Raw genomic sequence first — 8,440 nt, 5'->3', positions numbered from 1 at the left:
AGCCGGGAGAGGCGCCTCCTGCCTGTGTGCTCGGAGAGGGCGGCGGACGAACACCGCGCCTCGGCCTCAGGCGCCTCGCGTGGCGGAAGGATACGCCGTCAAAAAACCCCTCCCGGCCGCGCGTTGGCTTCACTCCGCCCCGCGCCGTCGCGCGTGGGCTTCACTCCGCCCCGCGCAGTCCCGCCGGCCCGGCCCGGCCCAACCGCGCAATTAAGACGCAGCTCCGCGCCCCTGTAGCCTCTCGCGCACCGGGCGGAGGGATTCGCGGAGAAACAAGGCCCGTTCGGCCCACCGCTTCTGGAGTGGGGAGGCGATGGAAAAAAACGTTCCGGCGCGGCTCAGCGCGAGGAGGGATCCCTCCGCCTCCGCCTGCCCTTTAAATGCGGGCAGCAAGCGGTCGCCGTCGGTGTAGGGGGTTTGTTGTGGTGCAACCTGCGCTCCTTTCGCGCCTGGTGTCTCGCAGCTTCCGAGAAGGGGTTCGGGCTCCGGCTCCGGCTCCTCACAGCTGGAGCCCCACCCACAACCTCGGGGATGGGTGTAGGACTGCTCTCCCCCAGAGAGAGAAGGAGGGAGGGAGACTCACCCCAGGCAGGGCAGAGGGGTGCCCTCTACCAGCACTTGCTGCTGGAGTCCTACCTCAGGGCCCTGGGGTTCATTTAGGTGTCTCCTTTCTGCAGGAGAAAAAGAAAGCTGCCTTCCCCTAATAGCCTAGGGGACAAAAAAAAAGCCTTGCCCTGGTGTGTTTTAGTGACCCCTGAAAAAAAGAAGCAAGGGAAAATCCATCTGGTCCTAAAGGGGTTGTGGCAAAGACAAGGGCTCTTGGGGGAAGCCAGGCACAACCTTTCCCCCTGCTGAGCTTGGCAACTGGGATCACGCATCATGCTGTTTTCATATGCTCCTTTCATTTCCCCTTCCGCGGCGGTTCTCAGCTGGGCTGCCCCAACGTCCTTTCAAGGGTGTCACAGGGTGCCAAGCAGTGTTGGTACTGTGGGACGTACCAGCATGACTCGCAAGATTAAACCCAGAGGTTTCAAATGGGAATAAATGGTGTAAAACCTGCTTTGCCCTGTTGTGGGCTCCCCGGGTTCTCTGCAGTAGAAGAATTGCTCTGGTGTTTTCCTTTAGTCAAAAAAGTAAAAACTAAGACCTGGCGCTTTCGACAGGGTACCTCCAGGCTGAAAAGACTGGGAACAGGCCCTTGTGCTATTGTATGAGCTCCAGACGTGGGTTACAGTATGGCGTGTTTTGTAGTGCCACTTCTGGTATTTTTTATAAGCGTTTCAGGTGGCCTTTGCAATACATGAGCATGCTACTTGATGGAAAACTTGTTTTTACAAAAAAGTGTGTGCTACTAAACCTCCTCGTGTCAATGCCTCAGCAAGTGTACTGAGTGCTTCACGTGGTCCTAGAAAAAGTAAAAGAAGCAAAAATCTAAGGATGTTTAATAAACTAATGTAATTGGGGAATTTTGTTTTAAATCTCAGCATGCGTTATGTAAGCAGGAAGGTATCTGGAACTGGTACCTGTCCTGACAACAAGAAAATTCCAAATTTAGCAACGAGAAATTGATTCCTCAGCTTTGAGACTGTGTAGCAAACGATTAGCCCAGAATAAGGCAGACTTTTCCTGTCAATTTATAAACCTCTAAAAAGAGGGATTTTAAAAAGGACATGAAGGTGCATCCTTTGTGATTGCATTGCAGGTGGGGGATATTATAATAGAAGTGAGCAATATTTATAAATTGACTCTTTTGTAAGCATCTCAGAGCAGTCGGTATGCTTTATAAACAAAGACTCCCCAAAATGTTATGGCATAAGGTTTTACAGAAAGTACTGAATTTAAGGTACGAATGGGCTGGAAGATGATGGCTTCACCACTGTCTGCAAAAGGGATATGCCATCATTCCAACAATGGGTGGCCAGCCACTGTTGTAGCCGAACCACTGCAAACAATGGAGGTCAAGTCCACCCCTACAGAGAGACGCTTGTGGGTGAGCTGTTGAGAGAACCAAGGTTAAGCTTGAAAAGATGTCAACCTTGGAAATACACACTTGTCTGAAGTGGATTTTGCCTGCTATTTTGACAACACCCACAATTATAACAAAGATTACGGGGAAAGATGATTATTTTGCGTTGTTTATTTGTTTAATTGTTTCTGCCTCTACACCCAAGTCAGTTTCTGTCTGTCAGTTTCTGTCTGCAGGTCTTTCACACAGCACTTTTGCACATTGACAGGGAAGAGAACATTTTTCAAAATAAGGAAGTTTGATGGCAACACAATAAAAATTGGAAGGGGCTGAGGAGTAAATGACGTGTTAAATTACTTTTAGCTGTTGATGAGATTTCAATTTGACAGTGTGCCTTTAAGGCTGACTGATACCTATTTGCACACATTTGTGAAAAAACAGTTTGAACAGACCAGTTTTCTGAAAGTGTAAACCCAGAGATCTAATTCCATTTTCTATTGTTCATGCCCCATAAGTGTTTTTCAATACTAATTTTACTTTGTAAGTTGGTAGTAGGCATTATCCTTTGTAAGATGTGAAGAGTTTCAAAGCTGAAAAATGCTATTTTAGCCATTGAGGAAGAGAAGGGGAAATGCTTCAGATTTTCTTAAAAAGGGAAAGCCTCCTTTATTCACATACTTATTACTCAAAATGGCTATGACTATTTCGCAGTCTTAGCTAAAGAGTTTGCTCTGAGGCCATGGCATTGAAAGATCTATTATACTTGCTGTTTAATTGATAGTTCTAATTCAAATGGACATTGACAGGATAAAAATATTTTTATTGTCTTCAATTCTTTAGTAGGTTTGCTAACAACTTAACTAAATATTTTTAGTTTAATTAAATATGCCAGTAACCATTTGTTCTATTTATTGACTTGCTATACTTCTCTCACCTTAGGCAATGAATTGGTCTTGTCATTTGTATATTCATATTCATATATATATGAATATACAAATACATTTATATTTATTCATATTTTCTGCATATTATTAGCTAATAATAAGGTGTGCTTCCTCAGTCTCTGTTCCTGGCAATGTTTTTTCTTAAACAATTTTCTTTGCAAATAGGCAATTATTAAAACATTTGTATACAAATTCAGTTTTGCAAAAATATTTCTTTTAAAAGCCAAGGGTGCTTGTACATGTGACGGGGTTTTGTCGTCCGGGTTTTATTCTATGCCCCCTAAATTGAAACAGTGGATTTTTAATTGAAATCCATTGTTTAAAGTTTTTCTTCACATTATGGTGAGGGACCCAATCCTTTTATTTATTTATTTATTTATTGGAGCTGGAGCCTTCCTGCAGCTGGGGGCCAAACTGCTGGTAGGCTGAGCGGCCCCTGACCTGCAGGGGGGCCCCAGTCCTACCCTCCATGGCGGTAGTGCCCCCCAGGGCTGCCCGGGCAGGCTGCTAGCAGGCCAGGTGCTGCCTCCACTCAGAGGCAGCACCCAGCCTGATCCAGCTGTTCCCTGAGCTCACCCTGGGAGCACTGCCTGGTGGGCTTCTAGCAGGTGGGCTTGGGGAACAGTTGGATCAGGTCGGCCACTGCCTGCCTCCAAGCTCGGGCAGCACCCAACCTGCTAGCAGCCTTCCCAGCCGGTCCTGGGAGGCGCCGCCACCAGCGAGGGAAGGACCAAAATCCCCCTGCAGCTCAGGGGCTGCTCAGCCCAGTGGCAGCTTCCCCACCGCGCCCCCACCCCCAAGCTGCAAGAGAGGCAGGTAGGCTCTACTGGAAAAAAAAAAAGGATCAGGCCCCTTGCTGCTTCTGCCTTCAGCAGGCTCCTGCAGCTGGCAGGACGGCTGGGGCCAACCAGGAATGAGCTGGCTTGCCCTTGGGGCAGTGTGGGAGGGCGGCAGGAGGGCGGCTGAGTTTGCTGGCAGCCAAAGAGGGTGCTGGGGATGGTGCATGGGGCACTGGAAGCCCGGGTGGGCTCGGTGAAGTGTTGGATTGGGCACCCCCGAGCTGGGGCAACATCTGGCCAGCCAGCAGTCTGCCTGGGCTTCCAGTGCTCTGAGCACCGTCCCTGCCACCTTCTCCGGCTGCCAGCAAACCCAGCCATCCTCCTGCCACCTTTCTGTGCTGCCCCACAAGCCAGCCCATTCCCAGGCAGCCACAGGCAACCTCCCAGCTGCAGGAGCCTGCTGAAGGCAGAAGTGGTGAGGGGCCTGTTCCTTTTGCGTCCAAATGTAGTTTAGTTTGCAACAATGCAAACTCATTTAAAACCCCCAAACTCTTGCACATGTACAGTGTGATGCCATTAAGCCACACAAAGTGACGTTTTCATCACATGTACATGGTAATGGCATCACATGTATAAGTGCCCCAAAAGCCTGTATTTTAGGAACTCCATTTAAATTAATAGGGCTTTGTGCAGGCAAAAATTTCTGGCCATGCAACTCCAGTTTTAAGATGTATTCCAAAGTTCAGAAATTCCCTATTAAGAAAAAAGAAATAGTGTAATTGCACCTTCTTATGCCAAAACTGCAAGACTTAAATAGGATGGTAAAAGTAATTTTAAGAGCTATGAACATGTAAAAAGAATTGAAAGTAACACTTCCCCCTTAATAGCTTAACTAGGCCACATAGGCATTTATTTTCATGCTTACTTTTATTTTGCATTACTTTAAGAAATGTAAGCCTTGTGAGTGCTTACATGCCAATAACAAAGCCTGCTTTTCATATGCCCCATGCTGTTTTACTACGTGTACTATGCAGTGGTGCACATTTATGCAATGCAAGTTTTAAAACGTGCATTGGATTTCCAGCAGTGGTGCACACTGAAAGTTAGGCCTCAGCAATAATTGATACATCATCTCCTGTGTGTGTGTGTGTGTATGTGTGTACACACACATATCCACCTTTTAGGCACTCTGTCTTTTGTTGGGGTTATATATTAGCTTATATTGTAATCAAAATTCACAGATTTAGCTCAAATGGTTTTAACTGCTGGTTACTTCTGGCAGCAGACAGTACTTTCTTTGACCATGTGGAGGTTGAAAAAAAGGACTGCTGAGCAGAGAGGGGGTCTACTGAAGAAGGAGGGGATGGGTTTATTTGCTCCTAGATTTGCTATTCAAGTGAGTCCAAGTGAGGAGGTCTTTAAAGTGGGTTTGACGGGGTCAGAAGACAAAAGTCCACAGATAAATAAAGAGCAGCCCTAAAGGCCTGAGATTAAGAGGAAATGTAAGAAATCTCAGCATGGTTGTATGATGAAAATTAGCATGGCAATCAGTTAGTCTTCTAACATACCTATACAATAATGCAAGAGTTATGGGGAATAAGCAGGAAGAACAAAATTCCTAGTACTCACACAAAACTGTATCTTAATTGGGATACCTGAGATATGGTAGGATAGTTCACACAACTGGTTTATTGATGTGGATTGATATAGCTTGTTCAGTGAGGACAGGCAAAGAAAAAAGGGAGAGGAGATAGGGCTTTGTATATTAATTAAAGATATATAAACTTGCTTTGAGGTCCCAAACAATATGGGAGGTAAATCAGTGGAAAGCCTCTGAGTTATGGGAAAAAAGAGAAAAAGGACGACGTCATGGCATTGTAGATATAGGTACATTGTAGACCACCACACCTGAAAATAAAGAATGAGGGTTTTTTTTAAACAACGGAAGCATGCAGAAAGAAGGCCTTAGTGTTTAGACAGGGCTTTAATTATAGTGATATCTGCTGAGAAGATAACAGCGGTGTGCAAACAGTGCGGCAAGTTCTTTGATTGTGTTGTGAACAACTTTTTGGTACAGCTGGTGAAGAGAATAGCTAAAGGTGAGGCTCTTCATATTCTCCTGGGTGAAGTTACACATTACACTTAGACCATACTAATGGCATTTAAAAGGGAAGTGTCTGCATATTAAAGCTCATTAACTCACATTAAATGCCCTCTAAACATCTCAAAGTTATGCCCCTTCAGGCACGTGTGAACTCTGGGTCATGCCACCTAACTAACTTTAGTCGGCTTTACAAAGATAAAATGGGCAACTTGCAGTCCTCCAGCATCCCAGGATGCATCAGTCCTAGTCCCCCCCACTCCTGGAGCAGGGATTGAGCTCAGGTGTCTTGGCTCTTAGACACACCCCTACTTACCAGCCCTCTAGTGGCAAGTCAGAGCTGTGCAGGCAAGAAATAGTATTAATCCTTAATGTGTGACTGCTCACAGCATGTTTTAACTTTACCACCACTTAACATTCCACAGATTTAGTATGGTCTAAGTGTAATTTATAACTTCATCCTAAAGCTTTATTAGGGTAAAATTGGTTAGGAATTTGAAGGTGGAAGACAACTTGGGTAACACTGACCATGAATAACAGGGTTCATAATCTCTAGGTAAGGAAAATAGCAGAATAAAAGCATTGTATTTTAGAAAAATCCTTCCTGTTTATTCCCTTGGGCGTCGCACTTCAGGAAGAATGTTAAGAAGCTTGAGAGAGTCTAAAGGAGGGCTACGCATGTGATTAGAGGTCTGGAGAGCAGGCCACATGAGGAGAGGCTGAGAGACATGGGACTGTTTTGCCTGGAGAAGAGATGACTCAGAGGGGAATTGGTGGCAGCTTATGAGTATATAAGGGGTGCACACCAGGGCCTGAGGGAGCATCTGTTCACCAAGGCACCCAAGGGGAATATGAGGAATAACAGTCATAAATTGTAAGAGGATCGATTTAGATTGGACATAAGAACAAACATTTTTACGGTTCAAGCGTCCAGGGTCTGGAACAGACTTCCCCCAGAGGTGGTACATGCACCTACTCTGGAAATCTTCAAAAAATGTCTGAACGCTGACCTTGCTGGGGTCATCTGATCCCAGTAGTCTTTCTTGCCCAAGCTCATGGGGACTGGACCTGATGGTCTCGTGAGGTCCCTTCCAGCCCCTAACATCTATCAATCTATGAAAAGCAGGCTGTAACAAACTCAGAGAACTGGGAGCCAAGTCTTTAAGAAAAAGGACTGACAGAAACTTGTTCCTTAATGAGACAATATTAAGGGCACAAGAACACGCTGTCCCAATGTGAAGGAAGGGTACATATTCATGGCCAAGCCATGAGTTCTTCAATGTCTTGAAACTCAAGAAGAAATTACACAAAAAGTGGAAGCTTGGCCATGTCATTCAGGAAGCATATAAGAGCATATGGGGACAAAATCATAAAGGTCATGGCACAAATTAAGATACAGCTAGCAAGGGATTTGAAAGGTAACAAAAAACATTCTATAAGTACAGTAGACGTGAAAGGAAAGCCAAATGTAGGTCCATTCATGAAGAGGGAGGGGAAACTAATAATGTGTGCTGTGGAAGTGACCAAATTGTTTAATATCTTTTTTACTCCACTCAGGATATATGCCAAATGACAAGCAAAGTCACAATCAAGGACAGTGGAGTAGGTTCCCAGACTAGAGTAGGGAGAGAACACTGTAGAGACTCCATAGACAAGCTAGATGTTTTCAAATCATCAGGGCCCAATGCGATTCATTTTGGGGTGTTCAATATATTATCTGAAATAATTGCAGAACCATTGGTTATCATTGTTGAGGACTAAAGAGGGTCAGATGTGGTCCTAGAAGACTAGAAAAGGGCAAATATGGTGCTCATTTTTAGAAAAAGGGAAAAAGAAGGGCCCAGAGAGTTATAGTCTGGTCAGAATAATTTTGATACCTGGAAAGATACTTGAAATACATCATCAGACAATCAACTTGTAAGTATCTAGAGAATAACAAGGTGATTGTTAACAACAAACATGGATTTCTCAAGAGTGAAATTATGACTAACCAACTTAATTTCTTCCCATGACAAGGTGGCAGATCTTGTGGATGGGGGTAGGGAGCAGCACTGGATGTGATAAACCTTAACTTTAGCAGAACTGTTGACACTGTCTCCCACAGCTTTCTCATAAGTAAGCTAAGAAAATATGGTCTAGATAAACTACAAGGCGAGTGCATAGCAAGTTGAATAAAAATACTTCAAGATTGTCATCAATAGCATAATGTCGAATGGGGAGGAGGTATTGTTTGGGGTCTCCAGGGGTCCATCCTGGATTCAGTACTGTTCAATATGCTCATTAATGATTTGGAGGATGGAATTGTGCGTACACTTAGTAAATTTCATAGCTAACACAGAGTGGGATAGAGAATAGGGTTAGGACTCAAAATGGCCTTGATAAATTGGGAAAAAATGGTGGAAATAAAGAGGATAAAATTAAATAAGGACAAGTTAAATAGTATTCTTTCCTAAGTGTAGTATATTAATACTTCGTGTGCCCGCCTCCGCTCGATCAGGCGCTCTCGGGCTGCTCTAGCCCGAGTGGCCGTTCTCACTGGCCGCGGGCTCATGAAAGGCCCCGGGAGGTGCCTCGGGTGGTGACGGGAGGCCCCCTAACCTCGCCTGCCACGACTTTGAATGTAACTTCAGTGGTGGGGGGCTCTGTTGAT

Source organism: Alligator sinensis, unplaced genomic scaffold (assembly GCF_000455745.1).
Source record: "Alligator sinensis unplaced genomic scaffold, ASM45574v1 scaffold907_1, whole genome shotgun sequence".
NCBI lineage: Eukaryota > Metazoa > Chordata > Crocodylia > Alligatoridae > Alligator > Alligator sinensis.
Note: the sequence above shows the minus strand (reverse complement) of the source record.